The sequence below is a fragment of the Myodes glareolus genome, chromosome 5, assembly GCF_982192425.1.
Source record: "Myodes glareolus chromosome 5, mMyoGla1.1, whole genome shotgun sequence".
NCBI lineage: Eukaryota > Metazoa > Chordata > Mammalia > Rodentia > Cricetidae > Myodes > Myodes glareolus.
The window spans coordinates 24364333-24383957 of record NC_142030.1 but is presented as its reverse complement, the minus strand read 5'-3'; positions in this window follow the sequence as shown (position 1 = coordinate 24383957).

Genomic DNA, 19625 nt, shown 5'->3' with positions numbered 1-19625 from the left:
GATCGCTAGTCTTGGCTGTCAACTTACCACAAAAGAGGGGTCTAGGCAGGTCCCTGGCTTCCCTTCCCTCCTCCAAGAGGAAACATTAGCATCCTCATTTCTCTGCTGTTCAGTTCTTTTCTGTTCCCATGATGGCTGCCACAGCCCCTGTAAGACACCATAGCTGCTCTGCTTTATGAAGACTGTGTAAATCAAGCCCAGAGAAAACACCTATGAGATGCCTCTGCAAATTCTAGCTTATTTTTTTTTAACCAAAAGAGACTTAATTTTAGAATCTACGAAGCATAGCAAAAACTTAAACTATTCTAAACAGCAGGTAGGTGTGGTGGATCAAGCCTGTGACCCCAGCACTAGGATCATTAAGGCCGGAGGGTTGCCATGAATTCTTGGCCATCCTGGACTAGGGAGTGAGACCCTGTGTAGTAGTTTGAGGAATGTTTCCCATAGGCTCACATATGCGAGCACTCAGTCCCCTGTTGGTGTTGCTGTTTGGGGAGGTTGTGGAAGGTGGGGACTTGCCTGGACAAGTAGTCACTGGGGTGCACTTTGAGAGTTTCACAGCCTTGCACCACCTCCAGCTCGCTCTCTCTCTGTCTCATGGTAGTGGGGGAAGATGTGCTCTCTCAGCGTCCTATCTCTCCTGCCTTAGCCTCCCAAGTGATACAACAGTATTATCGCCGTATTCACATCTGCAGTACCAGTTTTACCTGACAGTATTTGTAGGGAACCTAGAACTAGAAATCCTTACCCACTTTAGAGGATGGCAGTAAAGATATTAAGTTACTGGGACTGGAGAGATGCCCCAGTGGTCAGGAGCGCTTACTGCTCTTGCAGAGAACACACATGGTGGCTCACAACTGCCTAACTCCAGTTCCAGGGGATCTGACGCCCTTTTCCTACCTTAAAGACCACCAGGCATGCATGTACACATACCATGTGATGCAATTATAAAATTATATAAATATAAAAATGAATCTTTATTTAAAAAGATATTAAGTCATTTTCCTTTAGGGAAGAAAAATAGCATACTCAGTCAGGTATGGTGGTGTACGCCTTTACTCCCAGCACTTGGAAGACAAAAGCAAGCAGATCTCTGTGAATTCAAGGCTGACCTGGTCTACATAGTGTGTTCCAGGTCAGCCAGGACTAGAGTGAGACCCTATCTTATTAACCCTTTTTAGTACGAGTTTGGTCTATGATGGTCTTTACAATGTGACATGTTTTCCCAGTAAGAAAGATTAACCTCTTGGGTGTGGTGAAGCATGACGTACCTATCAGGATGATTACTGAGAATGCAAAGCACCTTGCACTACAGAGCAAGGCCCTGTCTCAAAAAAGCATAAAACAAATGGCCAGGTATGATGACTCATGCCTGTAACCTCAGCACTGGAAAGACTGAGTCAGCAAGGTTAGTGCAAGTGCAAGGCCAGCTGGGGCTACCTGGCTGTGATCCTGTTTCAGAGAGAGAGAGGGAGAGAGAGGGAGGGGGAGAGGGAGGGGGGAGAGGGAGGGGGGAGAGGAAGAAGGAGATGGAGAGAGAGAGGGAGAGAGAGGGAAAGAGAGAGGGAGGGAGGAAAAGAGGGAGGGAGGGAGAGAGAGAGAAGAGAAGAGAAGAGAAGAGAAGAGAAGAGAGGAGAGGAGAGGAGAGGGGAGGGGAGGGGAGGGGAGGGGAGGGGAGGGGAGGGGAGGGGAGGGGAGGGGAGGGGAAGGGAAGAGACGAGAAGAGAAAGGAAAAGGAAAAGGAAAAGGAAAAAGAAAGGAGGAAATTTATTCTACAAGGTTTCACACACTGTGTTGGAAGCCTATATATTCTACCTGCAATACCACACCACCAGTAGTTTTAAAGTAAGTCTCTTTTTAAAAAGTGTGTGCGTAGTCTGTTTTTATAAACCAAATATCCTGTCAAATTCACTTCCTAATGGGAATGCCTTTGAGATACTAAGCTTTCCCCAACAGTCACGTAAGAAGAGGGAAGGCAAGCTGAGTGGAAGCCTAGGGAACATGCCTGGCTGGAGCATCTTCCTCCTGGAGTGCCTTCCCACACACATGCCTGGACCAGAAAGACATGGTACAAGTGCTGTGTGTCAAAGGTTATGGCCCTGGGTCCTGTGGTGCACATCTGTGTTCTCAGGAACTCAAAAGGCTCCAGAAAGAGGACTCCTGAAGCGCCAGAGTTCGAGGCCAGCTGCCTAACAATGGTAAGGAATTAGAAGAGGTGAGAAAGGATCAAGGTCTTAGAAATTATCAGTTAAAGAATGAAATTAGGTTCTTAGCATGTTTAGAAGTCCCTTCTTCATGGACCTCTCTTGGATAGTATATGACCATCCCATCCATCCTTTTCTAACTCACAACTTTAATTTCCACATTAAACTTAATAATTGTGTTTCTTGGCCCTACTCAGTCTTTCAGACAAGAAATATTTGTTGATGCACGAGTTTGTAATCGATAACAGCAACATGGCTTTTATCACGTGTTCCTGCTCTAAGATCTTCCCAGCCGGAGCGGTGGTTGTGAGCTAGTGTTGCACCTTTGATGAAACAGACTTTGAAGTCAGAAGATAGCATGTAGTTCAAGCACAAGAGTGAAAGGCAGCATGTCTACGTAGCATGAAGAGGAGAAAATCACTGGGGTCCCATGACCAGACGAAGTTCAAAGAACAGGTCTGGTTTGAGTTGCGTTTGAAAGGGGGCAGGAGTTTGATAACGCAGCAGAAGTGGAGACGTGAAGTCATGGAGGCAGGGTCTTTGGAGACATTTAATCTGCAAACGTCCTTAGGGGACTATGGGAGATAAACTCACCGGAAGGAGGGTCTTCTGGGAGCAACTGGTGATAAAGCTGGTAGCTGCTGGAGACAGCAAGGGGGAGGGTGTCAGTACTTGGTTTGATGACTGTACTTTATGAGTCTGAACTGAGCTGTGACCCAGGGTGCTACACACACACACACACACACACACACACACACACACACACACACACACGTGTTGTTTAGTTCCTCCACTAACCACTGATATTCAGACCTCCTCTACCTTTCGCCCTCTAAACTTCACAAACTCTGCTCCTAAATCCGGGGCTATTTTCATTCGCTATCTATTTAAAACACAAGAAGAGACAGCGGTTAAATTTAGAAAGCTGGGGCTTGTCTGTTTAACTAAATCTATCCTATGGCATTGTAATGGATCTTGGTTCCTCTTTTTAAAAAATCCACATTCTTAAGATGATACAAGGGTTGTAAAAAAGACCATCGGGACAATTGGGAATGCGATATTAATATAGCCCATGATATTTTACTTGAAGACGTCTCTTTGGGGGGTATGGAGCTTTTAGACAGCTTACAGCTGTTTTCTGTTGCTGCTGTTGTTCTGATAAATAAATAGGGCCAGGGAGATGGCTCAGCAGGTGAAAGGACTTGCTACTCAGGCCTGATGACCTGAGATTGATCCCCAGAGTGTCTGGAAAGGTAGGAGAGAACCAATTCCACAAAATTGTCTTTTGACCTCCCCAACCTGCCCCCCTCCACCTCTCATACTCACACACACACACAGTAATAATAAAGCTTTAAAAAAGATGGCTAAGTAAAGGAGCTGGGAGGTAGAGTACTTGCTTAGCATGTGTAAGACCCTGAATTTGATTGTGGCTACCACAAACACTAACTAAACAGAAAACATACAGACTACCTCAAACTCACACGAGGATGCTAAAAAAGGAAAAAGAAGGCGCCAATAGCTCAGTTTGGTGGCAGAGAACTTGCCTGGCCTAAGCAAGTCCCTGGATTCTATCACCAGCAAGGTCAGTAACAATAAAACCTACAAGCAAATGAGAAAGGGAGAGACAGACAGACGTGCAATACCACCAGGTGTGTACCCACTTGCAGGGCCAGAGTCACACTTCTGGCTTCGCGTGCTCTGAGAGCCCCAAGTGGTTACTCAGAAGCAGGTTCAGTCCTCCGCACTCAGCTGCTGTCTTTCAAACTTCACACAAAGGGGATGGCACAAGATCTTTTTCCAGTTACCGGCACCTCGGCCAACGAGGCAGGCGTTCAGATTCAGCTTAGCAGTTTTCCATCATTAGCAGCTGCCTCATTCCCTTAAAAGGTCCTGTAATCTCTTTTATAAATCCCTTGACATCAGCAGCTGGCCCCTCTCCACACCACTCAGGGCATTTTTCTTGCAATCATGCTGGAGGGGCCTCCGAATTTTCCACCTCTCTGAGCAGCCTCCCCGTGCTATTCACTGGCTGAAGGCAACCTCTGTAATTTGAGCTCCATGTACGCGATAACACTTAAACTGCAGCCAAGTTTAATTCAGAACAAATGCTCCTCACGTTCATACCTTTTTGGAAAAGCATCCCAGCCTAATGGCTAGAACAGGGACGCGGGCAGGGTGAGGGCGGGGGTGGGGCCAGGTGGAGCCGCCCAACAAAAATCTGATGGTCCACATGAACACATTGGGGTACCTACCATAGTCCACTCGTCCCCCAGTGGTCCCCATCACCTTTCCTGAGATGACAACAGAGCTCCTATCACTGCCTATGTTGTGTATCTGCCACACACAGCAACTCAGAAAGAGTCCATCCCATGGTGGGATGGAATCAGTTAATGAATCAAATATCTGAGTTAGTAGAAGTTGCCGTGGGTATAGGACTTGCCAGGAAGCACACAAGTAAGGCAACCAGAGCACACTTCTTTCTGAACAGGGGGATACTTACAGACCTGTTTCCACAGCACCCTTATCTGCCAAAAACTTAAAAGCAATTCAACTTGTCAATTGGAAAGATGAATGGATAAACAGCAGCAACAGCAACAACAATAAATGGTGTCTACATGTACCAGAGTTACCGCCTTCAAAAAAGGCGGGAGATCTTGGCAGCTGCTTTAACAGGGATGAATCTTGAGGACTTAAGCTAAGTGAAACAAGCCAGTTGCAAAGAGACAGGTACACTGTTACTCCCCTTAAATAAGGTACAGTTTAATGGATACACAGTTTCTCTTCAGGGTGATGGTGTTCAAGAGAAGGGTAGGGATAGGCCTGCAAGATGACTCACTGGTTAAAGGTACTGGTTACCGAGCCTGACAACCTGAATTCAGGCCTCCAGAGCCACGTGGTGGACGGGGAGAACTGACTCCACAAAGTTGTCCCTTGACCTCAGGTGTAGCTAGGATGTAGCTCAGTTCATAGAGTGCTTGCATAGCAAGCACAAAATCCTGGGTTTGATCCCTAGCAACACACAACCTCCGTGATCCCAGCACACGAGAGGTCGAGCAGGAGGACCAGGAACTAAGGTCATCTTCAGGTACATAGTGAATCTGAGGTCACCCTGGAACACATTAGACCCTGTCTCAAAAATAAAAGAAAAAAGCCAGGCTGGCAAAATGGCTCCGCAGATAACAGCACTTGCCACCAAGTCCGAGGACCAGAGTCTGATCCCTGGGACCATCCTGGGAGACGTGGAAAACCATTTCCTGCAAGCTGTTCTCTGACCTCCACATAGTATCGTGGTGCATGCAACCACTATCAGCCAATCAATGGGAAATCAATACTCATTCTGCTGATGAGAAGAAAATTTCTGCCTGATCCCTATCTTCTAATTGAGACAACCTGAAGTCAACAAACATGTGCTATTTTGGGACATTCAAGTTCTTCTGGAGACAAATTGAAACAGTAAAACAAGCAGACACGAATATCACACTTGGGCATATTAGATTCACTTGAGACTCCGTATGTGGCCAAGCAGTAGCTATCCAAGGCACATTTATAGTTATTTTCATGGAAGTTTCTATTGCCTGGAGGATTACATGTCGCTGGTTTCAAGCTGAATTCCAAGGACAACATTTTTCTTGTATTTACCAGGTGCCTGGAGGTCGACGTTACCTCACTCTGAATGCATTTAGTGAGTGTCTACTACATACCATTGTTATGTGAGATATCTGGCCACGTGGCCAATAGATATGTGTTCATTGCTGAGTATGCTCTGAACAATAGGAAGAAATAGGTGAAATAATTTCTCCTCTCAAGTAATTCATCTTGACCTAAACAAGGAGTTAAGACTGCTATCAGGCCCAGAGTAAGTAGTGTATGTCTGGAATCCCAACACCCAGAAAAATGAGGCAGGAGAATTGTTTTGAGTTTGAAGCCAGTCAGGGCTCCATAGCAAAGCTCTGTCTAAATACCCAGAGAAACTGAGTATCCAGGTAACCACATGGTACAGAGATAAAAAAAAAAAAGAGTCAAAGAGATACCATAGGGAATGGAAGTAAGAGAGGGTAATTGATGTGGCAGCCAGGGTAAAGGTAGGGAGGATGGAGAGCCAGGGAAAGTATGTGGTACAAGCAGTACTCGCGTCCAACATCAAGAGTTATAGTACTTCCATAAGCAAGAACAGGAAAGATTATTCTGGGCAAAGAGAAGATCCAATCAGACTGCTCTCACCTGTCCATCTGCTTGAGGCCAGGGCACCCCAGCTGCCTTTGCAGATGCATTTTGACTTTTAGTCTATCAGTTGAGTCCTGTTCGGTTGTTCAGTGAGCTCTTGGGTCTTTCCCAAATTAACTCCAGAACTGTGGTCATAGAGGTTTAAGAGGACATGAGCCAGGCTTCACAAGTCACCTGAACTCGGACCTCTGTCCTGTGGCCATACACCCCTGGCCAGAAAAGGAAGAAACCCTACCAAGGACTTCCCTTTCTATTCTAACCAACAGAGGGGAAGAGATAGGAAAAAGTAGTTGCTCATTTTCAGATCACAATTCTTTACAGAAAATAAAAATGACAATGTTCTTGGGGCAGAGAATTTGTTCATGGTATTATTTCTTTATTTGTACGTATAGACACACACATCCACTAGACACACTGTACACAGATATGGTATAGATACATAGTGTAGACACACTGTATACACATGCTATAGACACATGTTGTATACACAGACAAGACATACTACACACACATATGCTATACACATAAGACATAATGTACACAGATGTACAGACAGGCAGACACATATATACACAATTCCAACAGCAAAAACTAATTACATCACCTATGCTCTGCCCTCGCTACACCTCGAAACAAAAGGATCCAATACTGGATTTCACGGCACAAACCCCTCCTTTGAGCTATGAGGGGCACACTCTGTTGGCTCAGGGTTATCAATAGCTGTGAAGGAAATAAGGGACTGTCCCACAAGGAAGAGAAGGAAAAGACATGTACCGATGCACCCCACGATTGGAAGCTCCCAGCACTTCCACTGAGCCAAAGATCAGAAAAGATCATTATCTCATTTCGACTCACAACTCCGAAGGCCAGAGATTGCTAAACAGATTTACGACGAAGACATAAGACTTCAGACTCAACTCACCCCATCACTTCCAAAGTCCATGACAGCTGTTGTGTGGAAATTATCTGGTTTATGATGTTATAGGTGGGGCACAGCAGGTGGAAACAATGAAAACCCAAGTTTTATATAGGGTCTCGTTTCATTCATTTGAGTTTAGGGGTTGTTTAGTGGGTGGTTTTTTGTTTGGTTGGTTTTTGTTGTTGTTTAATCCTTTTGGTATTGTCCATGTTTTCATATGTTTAAAAGATTCCATTTTAAAAATGTTTTAAGGCAGTCAGGCAGTGGTGGCACACACCTTTAATCCCAACACTTAGCAGGCAGAGGCAGACAGATCACTGAGTTTGAGGCCAGCCTATCTACGGAGTAAGTTACAGAACAGCCAGGGCTACTCAAAGAAACCCTGTCTTGAAAAACCGAAAACCAACCAAACAAACAAAAGCTCTTAAAACAGGACGAGAGAGCTTGCTCAGCAGGAAACGGTATGTGTCACCAATCCTGAAAACCTGATTTGGTCCTTGGAATCCACGTGATAGAAACATACCACAGCTGTTCTCTGGCCTCCACAATGCCCCGCCCCTACTACACCAAATATATACATGTTTTTAAAGTTTTAGAATGTTTTAATTCAATTCATAGCAACTCAAAAGTCAAAATAATTCAAATATCTGTGAGAGGATAAATATAATACGTTGTATATACCCATGAAATAAGGAATATTAAGTAATCCTGAAAAGAAAAGAACTCCTGGGGCTGGAGATATGGCTCCAAAAGCAACAGTTTCTCTTCCAGAGGACCCAAGTTCAGTTCCTAGCACCCACTTGGTGGCTCATAACCATCTGTAACTCTAGTTACCTGAGGATGTGTTGTGCTGCTGAAACAGAGTGCCACAGACTGGGTCACTAGTAAAGAAAAGAAATTGATGTCTCACCGTTCTGGAGTCAGAGACATCGAAGATGCCAAGGTTCTGGCATCTGATGCAGGGCTTCTTGCTGTTTCTTCACACAGTAGTGACACAAGTAAACAAGGGAGCCCCTTTAGAATGGCGTTAACCCATTGAATCCTAGTGCAGCCCACACATATCCTATTAGGCTCAACCTCCACGGCTCTACTTGGGATTAAGTTTCTGACTCCCCTTTTAGAAGACACATTCCAATCATCAGAGGGGTAATCAACCACGCATACTGCAAAATACCATTTTCCTTTTGTTCCATAAAGTATGATCATGCCAGCCTGTTGGTATCTATATATTGTTTGTATCATAAGGATCATGTCAGCCTGTTGGGTCCCATCCATTATTTTCTGTTGTTTCATAAAAGATCATGCCATCCCATCTCTTCCTAAAACCTGGCATAGTGGCATATGACTGTAATCTAGGTCTTGGGAGATAGAAACAGGGGAATCATAAGTATGGCCATCTTCAGCTACTTGACAAGTCCAAGGCCATCCCAGGACACATAAGACCCTTTCTCTGTGTGCACACACACCCCAAACAAACAAACAAACAAAAATGGATGTAGCAATTTAGTAATACAGCTCCCAGGAAATCTCCTCCTAGGTCCTATGACTAGACATGCCTGTGAGTGTCTGTATTGCCTGGGATTGTGTGCGACTCAAAGGAGGTGGTCATGGTCTACTGGTTTGCTGATCACTACTGTTAGTTGGTTGTCATATACATTGCAGGGAACAAGGCAGAAGGTTCTCCTGTGCAAAGTATAGAACTACAGACAGTATAAGTAGATTTCCTTCGGCCCCTCCCCTAGTCTATGACAAAAAGTGATTTCTGACAGCCAGAGTACCATACCAGACTAAAGAAGACTAGGGGCAAGGGTTCAAGCCCCACACAGAGTTCTCTTGAACCTGCTCTTGAACCCATTTAAAAATCCAGTGTGTCTGCCCTGAAATCACCCCATAGAAGTGCTTCTGGGAAGACCCCAGGGGTCTCTAAGACACAGAGTGGGAGGAATAACAACAGTTCTGGTACTTTGATCCATACCCACTGCTTCTGTCGTTCAAGGTGTCTTATTTCAACGACTCCTTCCAGCTTACAAAGCCCCCCTTTTACCCATTATCTCATTGGATTCCCAAGAGACCCCTCTTCTGGGGGAGAGGTGATCACGGTAGCCCCTATGTAGACAATGAAACTGAACCTCAGGCAGGTTGTGAGGTTTTCCAAGATCAGGCAGATGTAACGGTGGGGGTCAAGAATGGAGGGCAGCACTGCATATAGGTCGTTGGAACAGTGGGGTCTGTAGCAGGCTTTCTTGGACCACCGGTCCCCAAATCATGACACGGAGACTTATTATTAGTTCTGAATGCTTGGCCTTAGCTTAGGCTTGACCCACCAGCTCCTATAACTTAAATCCATCTGTTTCTCTTCATCTACATTTTGCCTCAGAGCTTTTCGCCTTTCTTTCATTCTGTATGCCCTACTCAGTGACTGGCTGACTGATATCTCCCTCTCTTCCTCCCTTGTCCTCTGCTGGAGCCTAGATTCTGCCTCCTACTTATTCTCTCTGCCCACCAGCCCCACCTATCCCTTTACTGTCCAGCTATTGGCCATGCAGGTTTTTATTAGACCAATCTGGTGCTTTATGCAGGCAAGTAAAACAGCAGTAGATCTTTACATGGTTAAACAAATGCAGCACATCTTTACATAAAGTAATATTCTACAAAGGAGTCAAGTTTAAAGGCCAGCCCTGCATGTCCAGCGCAGCCTTATCAGGGCATTCCTTCTCTTCAGGTTCCATCTCCTGCCCTGTGAACCTGTTTGCCCTTCCCTTCGTGGGAGGAGATTTCTGGAAAGAGGAACAGCCCTGAGGCCAAGGCCAAAGGAAACATAAGTTACCTCCACATAGCTCCCCTGGGAGAGTGGTGAATTAGCTAGGGTGGCAATGGCTTAGAGAAAGGCTCCCAGAGGCCTCATTGACGCCATGGCTCTCTGAGAAATCTTCTTCCTGTAACATCGATCTCACTTTACTGGCCCATGTTCCACCTGACGTCGCTGCAAGGCAAGAAGCCCAATGTTTATGATGTCCCCAGAACAATGACTACTAAATCTAGAATCTCACTTCCTCTCCCTGTCTGTTATGTCGTGTTCACAGCACAGAAGACCTCACACGTTTCCCACAGGCTCTCTTGAGTCCTATGTCCTGGATTCCAAGTCCCACCTATGCGCAAACTCAATCCGGGACCATGACCCATGCCCCTGCTTGCCTATACACTCTCTTTGCAGGGAAGAGCTCCTCTCCTAAGGTCTCTGCCTGCATACCTCCAATCTGTGCCACTCCCCCCCACACACCCCCAGAGCCAGTCCTTCAGTGTTTGCTTGTTTTCACTCTGTTAGCTCATTCACTCAGGAACAATGCTACATACATGGGTTTTCTCTTCTCATACCAATGAGTCACTGTGAGGCAGGGCCTTGTGCACAATTCAGTTGTGAAGAGTACGCTCATCTGAGACAAATGCTGGTGTCTGAAGAGAGCTGTGAGAGAGGCCGCAGCCCTGGGCGGGCTCCGTTCGTGCTGCGCTCTATTGAGAGCTACTGAGATTTCCAGCCTTAATCCTTCTCCCGAGTCTCATTCTCTGTTGTCACTGACAGCTGTTACACTGGCACCCCGGCCATGTTGCCGTAACTGATTGCTAGTCATGTTGAGATAGCGCCCACGGCGTTTTCATTTTCAAAGGCTTCAGGAAATAAGAATCCATACTCTTTTATCGTTTGTGGGCATTCCTTTCTATTATCATCTTTTTCCCCCTAAATAATTACTATAACACTGAGCTGTGTGTCTAGACCCCTTTTGTACTTCTTAGTCTGAGATCGGGTCTTACCAATTTGCCCAAATTGGCCTCAGACTCGCAACCTTCCCGCCTCCGTCCCCTGAGTAGTTGGAATTCCGGGCGGGCGGCATGTAACATGGCTTTCCTTTCCTTAGGAATCTGGAGAGTACGCCCACCACTCTTGCATAGGAAGAGGCCTAAGCCCCAAGCGCGGAAGATGGGACCCAGAACCACACAGCCAACTAACTAAACTGAGGCTACAGCTCAGGCTTCTCGGGTCCTGTCACTATCCGTGGGTTTTCTCCCAGCTAAGAGGACTTTTTCAGAGCCGTGCCCTGCCTCCCGGTGCTGAGGGTGCATGGACTCCGCAGGTGCACAGCTCACTGCTGCCTGCCCTCCTCCAGCGCTGTTCTCTGTAAAGCTGACAGTCTCTGGTGCCCTCAAGGGGCAGAATTGAGAAGTGAAAAGCTCATACAAGGTCTGTATAGAGCCACGGTTTTCAACTTTCCTAATGCTGCGACCCTTTAATACAAGTCATCACAATATGGTGACTCCAATTATAAAATTATTTTCATTGCTACTTTGAAACCGTACTTTTGCTACTGTTATGTATTGTGATGTAAATATCTGTGTCTTCTGATGGCCTTAGGCTACCCCTGAGAAAGGGTCGTTCGACCCCCACCCCCAAAGAGGGCACAGCCCACAAGTTGAGACCCAATGGTTTAGAAGTTCACGGAGATGTATAGGCTCTGGGTCTGGTCATTACCAGTGTGTGACATTTTTCATTTGCAGGTTTTTTTAAATAACCAAGTTTATTAAAACTTTTTAAAGAAATAAAACGATGACTCAGGAATCTGCTCCACCCGTCTGTCGTCTCTCCAGGGCTCTCTGTGTTAAGTCAGCTAATAATTCTCAAGTGGGGAGAGAAGTTAGTCCCCTCAGGCCAGCAGCGTGCTTCACCTTTGCTCAGAGTTCCCAGAGAGGATCCGTCACCTGGTTCCGCTTACATGCACTGGCCACTAAAATGGGGCTCTCTGACTGGACAGCCGCGAGCTGTCAGGGATTCTTCATATTTGGAAGGATCATAAATTTTTGTTATAATCACCTATGCAAAGCTGTGTTTCATAGTAAGTAGACGCTGCAGTCTTGTTATGAGAGAAGTGAAGTCAGAACATTATTGTCATATAAGTGCTATACTGTGGGTCTGGGGACATAGCTCAGATGATGGGCTAGTTTAGGAAGCCCGGGGTTCTAATGCTAGTACCACCCAAACTGGGAATGGTGGCTCAGGTCTGAAATCCCAGCCCTGGGGAGATAGGGGCAGAAGAATCAGACATGAAAATCATACTTAGCTAATAGTGAGTTCAAGATCCCACCCTGGGATACACGAGACCCCATCTCAAGGTAGATAGACGAGTTAAGTAGGCTTGTGGGTAGGTTAGCAGGCAAACAGACAGACAATATGGAAGACAGCCCGGGACTGGGCAGGTTTATGAACAGCTTTATCTGCTGCACCATAAAGATAACCACCAATTGGAGCTGGCACTGAAGTTACAAGTCCTGGGACAGGAGTGGACCAATCTGCCCTTCGAGGCTTGCTGGAAAGATGGGAAGGGCAAAGAAAGCTGCTGTGGCAGTCTAGAAAGGAGGCTGGCGTTTTCCTGGTGAAGGTTCTGTTTTTTTTATAAATTTTACACAGCAAGGGACTGACACACCACGTTGGTCACCTCCCTAGGCTGGGGCTTCTAATTAATTAATTAATGACACCTTAGGTACTAGAGGAAGAAGTGGTGTAAGGAATCAGATTGGGAGGGACGAGAAAACCCTGACCCCTCTGATGCCTTCGCTAACCCCCAAAGAACTGAATTTGATGGCGCTTGTGTCTAGTTCTTACTTAAAATATGAGACCAGCAGGCAATTTGAAAGTTCTCTAGTGTGACATGTAGTTTTCCATAATCTCTCTAGAAGTGATCATTGGAAAGTGATATATTTTTTTATCTGCTTACTTGTTTTTAAAATAGAGTTTCCTGTTGCCTGCCTGGCCTCCAACTCATTTAGTACTGGGGAATGACCTTGAACTTCAGAGGCACCTGCCTCTATGTCCGGAGTGCTGGGATGGCAGGCACTTGCCCCCATGCCTGTTTTATGTGGTGCTGGAGAGGGACTCTAGGGCTTCTTTATGCATTCTAGGCAAAATTCTATCAACTGGGCTACATCCCTGGCACCAGCCACTTGGATTCGATAGAAATGAAAATGATTTCTATCCGCATCCAAGAAAAAGAAAATCTGGGGGGTTTCGTCACTATCGGAGGACAGGAAGACAAACGAAACACCCTGAAGAATTTACTGGCCTCCTTTTCATGGGATTGACAATGTAACAGATCTGGTGAATATCCACAGAGTGCTTTGGTAGAAAAGACTCCTTTGTATTTATATTAGGGAGCAAATCTTTCTCGTCACTGCAGTAGATTCTAGATGAGAAACAAAGCTTCCCATGCACCTTGCAAATAACACAGCCCTTAGAGAAGAAAGACTTCAATATGTTACTGGAAAGTATACAAGCGCTCATATGGAAAAGCCATATAACTGATCTATGCCATTTTTAACATCAATAATTTTATATAACAAGTTTCCGTGACTGAAATTGAAAACATTCATATATTTGCTTGAACGTATCCTGTTTCATGTGTCCTAGGGTGGATTTTTATGGCACTAGCTACTTTTATCCTAACTTGTGCAAAAATCTGAGAAACCAGCATTTGAATATATAATTAATTAGGTTTTCTGCCTCATATTTTATCTCATATATGAGCTCCAGGGGTGTGTGTGTGTGTGTGTGTGTGTGTGTGTGTGTGTGTGTGTGTTAAAAATAGAAAAGGGAGCTAAGGAGATGGATAAGGGATTAAAGCGACCATAACAACAGTATGGGGACTAGAGCCTGGTGCCCATAAACACCAGGCAAGCATGGTGGCTTGCCTGTAATTTCAGCCCCAGAAGGCACAAAGGGATCTCCAGAGCCACCTGTCTAGAGAGAATAGGCATACAGGTGAGCTCCAAGTTTGATCGAAAGACCTTGCCTTAGCCACATGCACACCTACACACGTGCCCACATGCATACAGCATGCATGGAAACATACACTTGCACACCACAACACCCATACGAAAATGGACAAAGGAAAAATAGAGCAAGGACTATGAGAGACCGGGAAAGGAATTCAAGGGCACAGAAAAAAATGAAAGAACATTATAGAATACCTGTGACATGACAGAAAAAGGAAGCAGAGAGTGCTTAGCAGGGAGAAAAGGACCGTGAGAGACAGGCAGGAGAAATGAGAGAGGGAGGGGGAAGAAGATGAATAAATTCATATAAAATATATGGCTTAAATGTATGAAAATGCCATGAAACCTGCTACTTTGTATAAATTAAAAACAAGTCAAGACTATTTTCTTTGAAAAAATTTATGCATAAGTGCATTTTTTTCTAGATGTATGTCTACCTACATGTAGTGCCCACAGAGGACAGAAGAGGGCATTGGATCCCCTGGAACTAGAGTAAACCGACATTTGTGAGCTACCATGCAGGTGCTGGGACTCACACCCAGGTCCTCTGGAAGAATATCCAGTGTTCTTAACTGCTGAGCCATCTTTTGAAGTTATGTCTTCTAACACACAGCTACCTGGTCAACTGCCACATCTAGAATATAAACCTTTGCCCAATGGTCATGGAAGATGAGCAGACACATAACCTGGTGTCCTGGTGTGCACAGCACAACGGAGCACTGATGCACTGTGAGTCTAAACGCATCCCTTGCAGTCACAGTTCAAACTGTGGGTACCAATCTGACCTTGAAAAACTCTCTACCATTCCTGAGCTTTCATTTCAGTCTTAAAAGTAAAGCACACAATAAGAGCGTATTTGGAATCATCTGGAATGTCAGCATATAATCAAACACTGCCACAGACTTTAAGACTTGAGCCTGTGTTTGCTACTGTACATAGACATAGTGCGACTGTGTACAGGAGCAAACCCTGGTCATTTAAATAGAGGAAACCAGGGGAGAGCTGAGTTAGCCCCAGATATGCTGAGCTCAAAATAATCTGCATGTTTACGTCAATACTATTTTTAGAAGGTTCATTAAATGGTGCATCTACACAAAAGAAAACAATTGAGTTTACAGCCTAAGTTATCATGAAGAAGGAAAGCTTAGCCCTTGAGCCATTCGAAGAATTCCACATGATCACAACAGCTGCAGGTCAATGACATTTTGATGTTAGGATATCTGTGACTTTGTGTATCACACAAAGAATCAAGTGCTGCATCAGGTGTGGGAGTGAACATCTGTATTCCAAGGGATCAGATTGAGGCAGGTGAATTGTTCTAATGCTGAGGCCAGCCAGGGCTATAGCAAGACTCTGCCTCAAGTAAATAGACAAATAAACAAAAAAGCAGGCAGACTACAAGTAAGTAAGAGATGACACAGAATCCACACTATCCCATTGTATCAGGAACCTCACGATCATGCGTGCAAATGTGAATACAAGCCCTAAAATCACAGCCGTCTTCCATACTTTAGAATACCCTACTCATGACTTTTAGAATATTTTCAAGATAAAATATGAAGATTAAAAATTCTACTGAGCAGTAGTCGTGCACACCTTTAATCCCAGCACCTGAGGAGGCAGAGGCAGGTGGATCTCTGTGAGTTCAAGGCCAGCCTGGTCTACAGAGTGAGTTACAGGATAGAGTTCCAGGATACACAGAGAAATCTTTTTCAAAACAAAGCAAAACAACAAACAAACAAACAAGAAAAAAGAAAAAAACCAAAAATCGAATAAGATTTAAATGGAAATTTTTCTTTTAATTTGGTTCTTGGGATTTTATTTTTGCTGGGAGCAGGTTCTCACTAGGTAGCCCAGGCTAACCTCAAGCATGCAGTAACCCTGCAGCCTCAGCCTCCTGAAAGCTGGGATTACAATGAGCAGCTACAGGGGTGCTTGACTCCTTGCTACTCTCCTGCAGCTCGCTGTGTTTGGGGAAATTCTCTGGCTGTTTTGTTGTCTTCCCCCAACCGTGGGTTTTTCTTCCTCTGACACTGACTTTAGATAGTCTTTATTGCTGCATTTATCCATCACTTCCTATAGTGCCTCATATGCTAGCTAGTGGGTTGGTCTTTCCATTTTTAAATGCTATATTTTAAGCTCTATTGATTCTTTTTTCTCATACTTATGTTTTTCATTTGTCAAAGAACAAAATTTATATATTTATATAAAGTTATATATATATATAAAGTTTTATTTATTTTACTCTGGAGTCAGGAAGCTTTCATTCCCTAAAACAGAATAAGTGTGTTAATGGTAAGAGAGAGAGGGAGAGACAGACAGAGACAGAGAGAAAGATTTAAAACACACACACACACACACACACACACACACACACGGGGTGGTGGTGAGAACTTAAAAATAACTTCCTAGTTAGGACAGGGTTTCTTCAAAAACACTTCCTTATCATGCCAACTACAGCTGCCCTGTTTGGGAAATGGAGTTGTTATCGCTCTACCCCTGACTTCTTGGGCTGGTCAGATACACAGCTTAGCATGAGGTGAGCTATTCCATTTTCACGTTTGCCCTTGTCTGAGGGAGCCACATAAAGAAGCTTAAACCAAAGCAATGACCTTTCTGATACAACAGCCCCTCTCCCTCTCCCCGCCTCAGTACTGGGGCATTGAACCTAGAGCCTTGAGTTCAACAGGCAAGGGCTGTGCTGTTTCAGCCACATCTCAGCTCCTACATTAAAATTCTTAAGGTTTCCTTTATTGAGTGTTACACTAGCTACTCTCCTTCAATTGCTTGGGTCTATTTCTATTGACTGGGTGTGTTTTATTTTGTTTTGTTTGCTTGCTTTGGAGACAAGGACTTAGTCTGTAGCTCAGGATAGCCTTAAACTTGTGATCTTTCTACTTCTACCTTCTAAGTACTGGAACTAGAGATGTGACCACTATAACAGACTGATGATGTTCCTTTTGATGATGAGCTAAGTTTTCTTGTGTGTGTGTGTGTGTGTGTGTGTGTGTGTGTGTGTGTATTTAGGAATATTTTTGCTAGGTGCTTGACATTCAGGATACAACACTGTGAGAATACATCAATATCTTCATTTAGCAACAGTCTAAATTCCATTTTGTTTTAGAGACAGGGTCTTGCTATGTCACCCTGGATGGTCTGAAACTCACTGTGTAGACCAGGCTGGCCTCAAAATTACAGAGATCTGTCTGACTTTGCCTCCCAAGTGCTGATATTAAAGGCATGTTCAACTAGTTTACTTTTCTTTTAAGGGGTATCTAAGTTTTTTGTACATCAGCTCTATCTTCTTGATGCTTATTTATTTAAATTTTTACGGTGAATGTTAAGACAGCTTCCCTCAGTGGTACTGATGGGATTTCTTTTCTCACTCACCTCCAACTGATTCTGACATCAACCAGTGTCCTGTAATTTAACTCTAATGACTCAGAATTTGCATCAGATTCTATAGTTCAAGACCTTTGGTCCCACAATACTGTATTTACTTTCTGTGCCTGTCTTTTTCATCAGGTATTTATAACTCTGCTACCAAATTGAGGGTCCCCAGCCACCTGCCTTCCTGTCTATGACTTGCTAAAGTGACCTGAGAAACTCACAGGAGTGCTTTGCTGATGTCATGAGCATAGGAATGCCTTTTGGGGCAACACATAGGGAAAGGTCTGTGGGGTGCCATGCCGTCATACCCAGGTGTGTGCCAAGGTGATCAACTACCTAGTAGCAAGATGACTAGGGACCACCAGAAAGGTAAGATTGCAAAATGATTCTAGTTACCCATTTAAAAGCATGCATTCACCAGCACTGCCTTAAAACACAGATGAAACTGTAAGACCAGAATGTTTGCACACCAGGAATGCCTCTTACACCTTGCTGACACCATGGCTATACAAGGGGCTCATTACCAAGGAAAAACAGCATCCCATAAAATGTCCTTGTAAGCCCCACAATCAGCTCGGATGGCAGATGATCTGTCAGAACAAAACCACAGCCTTCATTTGCTCACATTTTGTTTTGCTTCTTTGAGACAAGGTCTCATTACGTAGCCCTAGCTGGCCTGGAACTAGTGTCAATCTGCCCCAGTGTCAGGATCGCCACCATGCTCAGCTGGATTTGCTCCTAGTTGTCTTATAAGTCCCTAATTTTGGAGACTGCACAGCTGAGCAGTCTATTATCAACTCCCCACCAGCTTGCTGGTGTTAACGCCTCTGATGTGAGGTTGTAACACTTGCTACAATATTTAGTAAAAACATAAAGGCTGTCTTTGCTAAGTACACTGGCTCTTCACGACAGCATGAAGATATCAGATGAATGACTCAAATGGGATAAAAGGCTTGGCATCTCTGCCTTCATACTGTGTCTGCTCCTTTCCTATCTTTATCTTCAGATTCCACCCCGGCCTGCGTGTAGACAGACACTGGCCATTTCAAAATCAACACACAAAGACCAGTAGCTTCCTATATACAAATTACAAGCATACTGAAAAAAAATCAGAAAATAGTACATTTCATAATAGTCTCAAACAAAGAAACAAAACTTGGGATGGCGCTAACCAAGCACGGGAGACCTCTACATATAACAAAACCTTGAGACATTGAAGGAAGAAACTGAGGACACCAGAAGATGGAAAGATCACCCCTGGTTAAGGATTAGTAGGATGAATATTCTGAAAATGGCCATATTACCAAAAGCAATATACAGCTCACTGTAATCTTCATCAAAATTCAAACACAATTCTTCACAGACACTGAAAAATAAAAACTTCAACTTCATGTGGAAACATAAACAAACAAAACAAACAAACAAAAAACAACCCTGGGTAACTAAAACACCAAAACCCTAAACAGTCACAGAACTGCCGGAGGCATCACCATCCAGATTTCAAGTTATATTACAGAGATGTTGTAATAGAAATGGCATAGTATTGCCATAAAAACATACGTGTTGATCAATGGAATCTAATTGAAGACTCAAACATAAATTCGTACACCTGTGAACATTTGAGTTTTTACAAAGAAGCTAAAAATACACACTGGATAAAAGAAAAAAGGTTCAATAAAAGGTGCTGGGCAAACTGGATGTCTGCATGAAGAGAATGCAAATAGAGCCATGCTTATCACCCTGTACAAAACTCAGCTCCAAAGAGGTACTTCATCCCTGGCTTATGCTCTCTGAAAACAAAGCCTTGATTGCTAGATTGAGATGGGATCCCCTGGACCAAGGATTATTCATAACATCTGGGGAGGTTTTATTAGGGCTGTAAGGATTAATTAAAAGTAACAACTCATACCAACATATGAAAATAAGAAGTGATTTATTATATATTATATATCTTATTAAAATATATTTTATATTAACAATATGAAATATATCATATTATAAATTATGTATTCTATTATGTTATATATTATTGATAATATTTTATATATAAAATAACAAACATTAACATT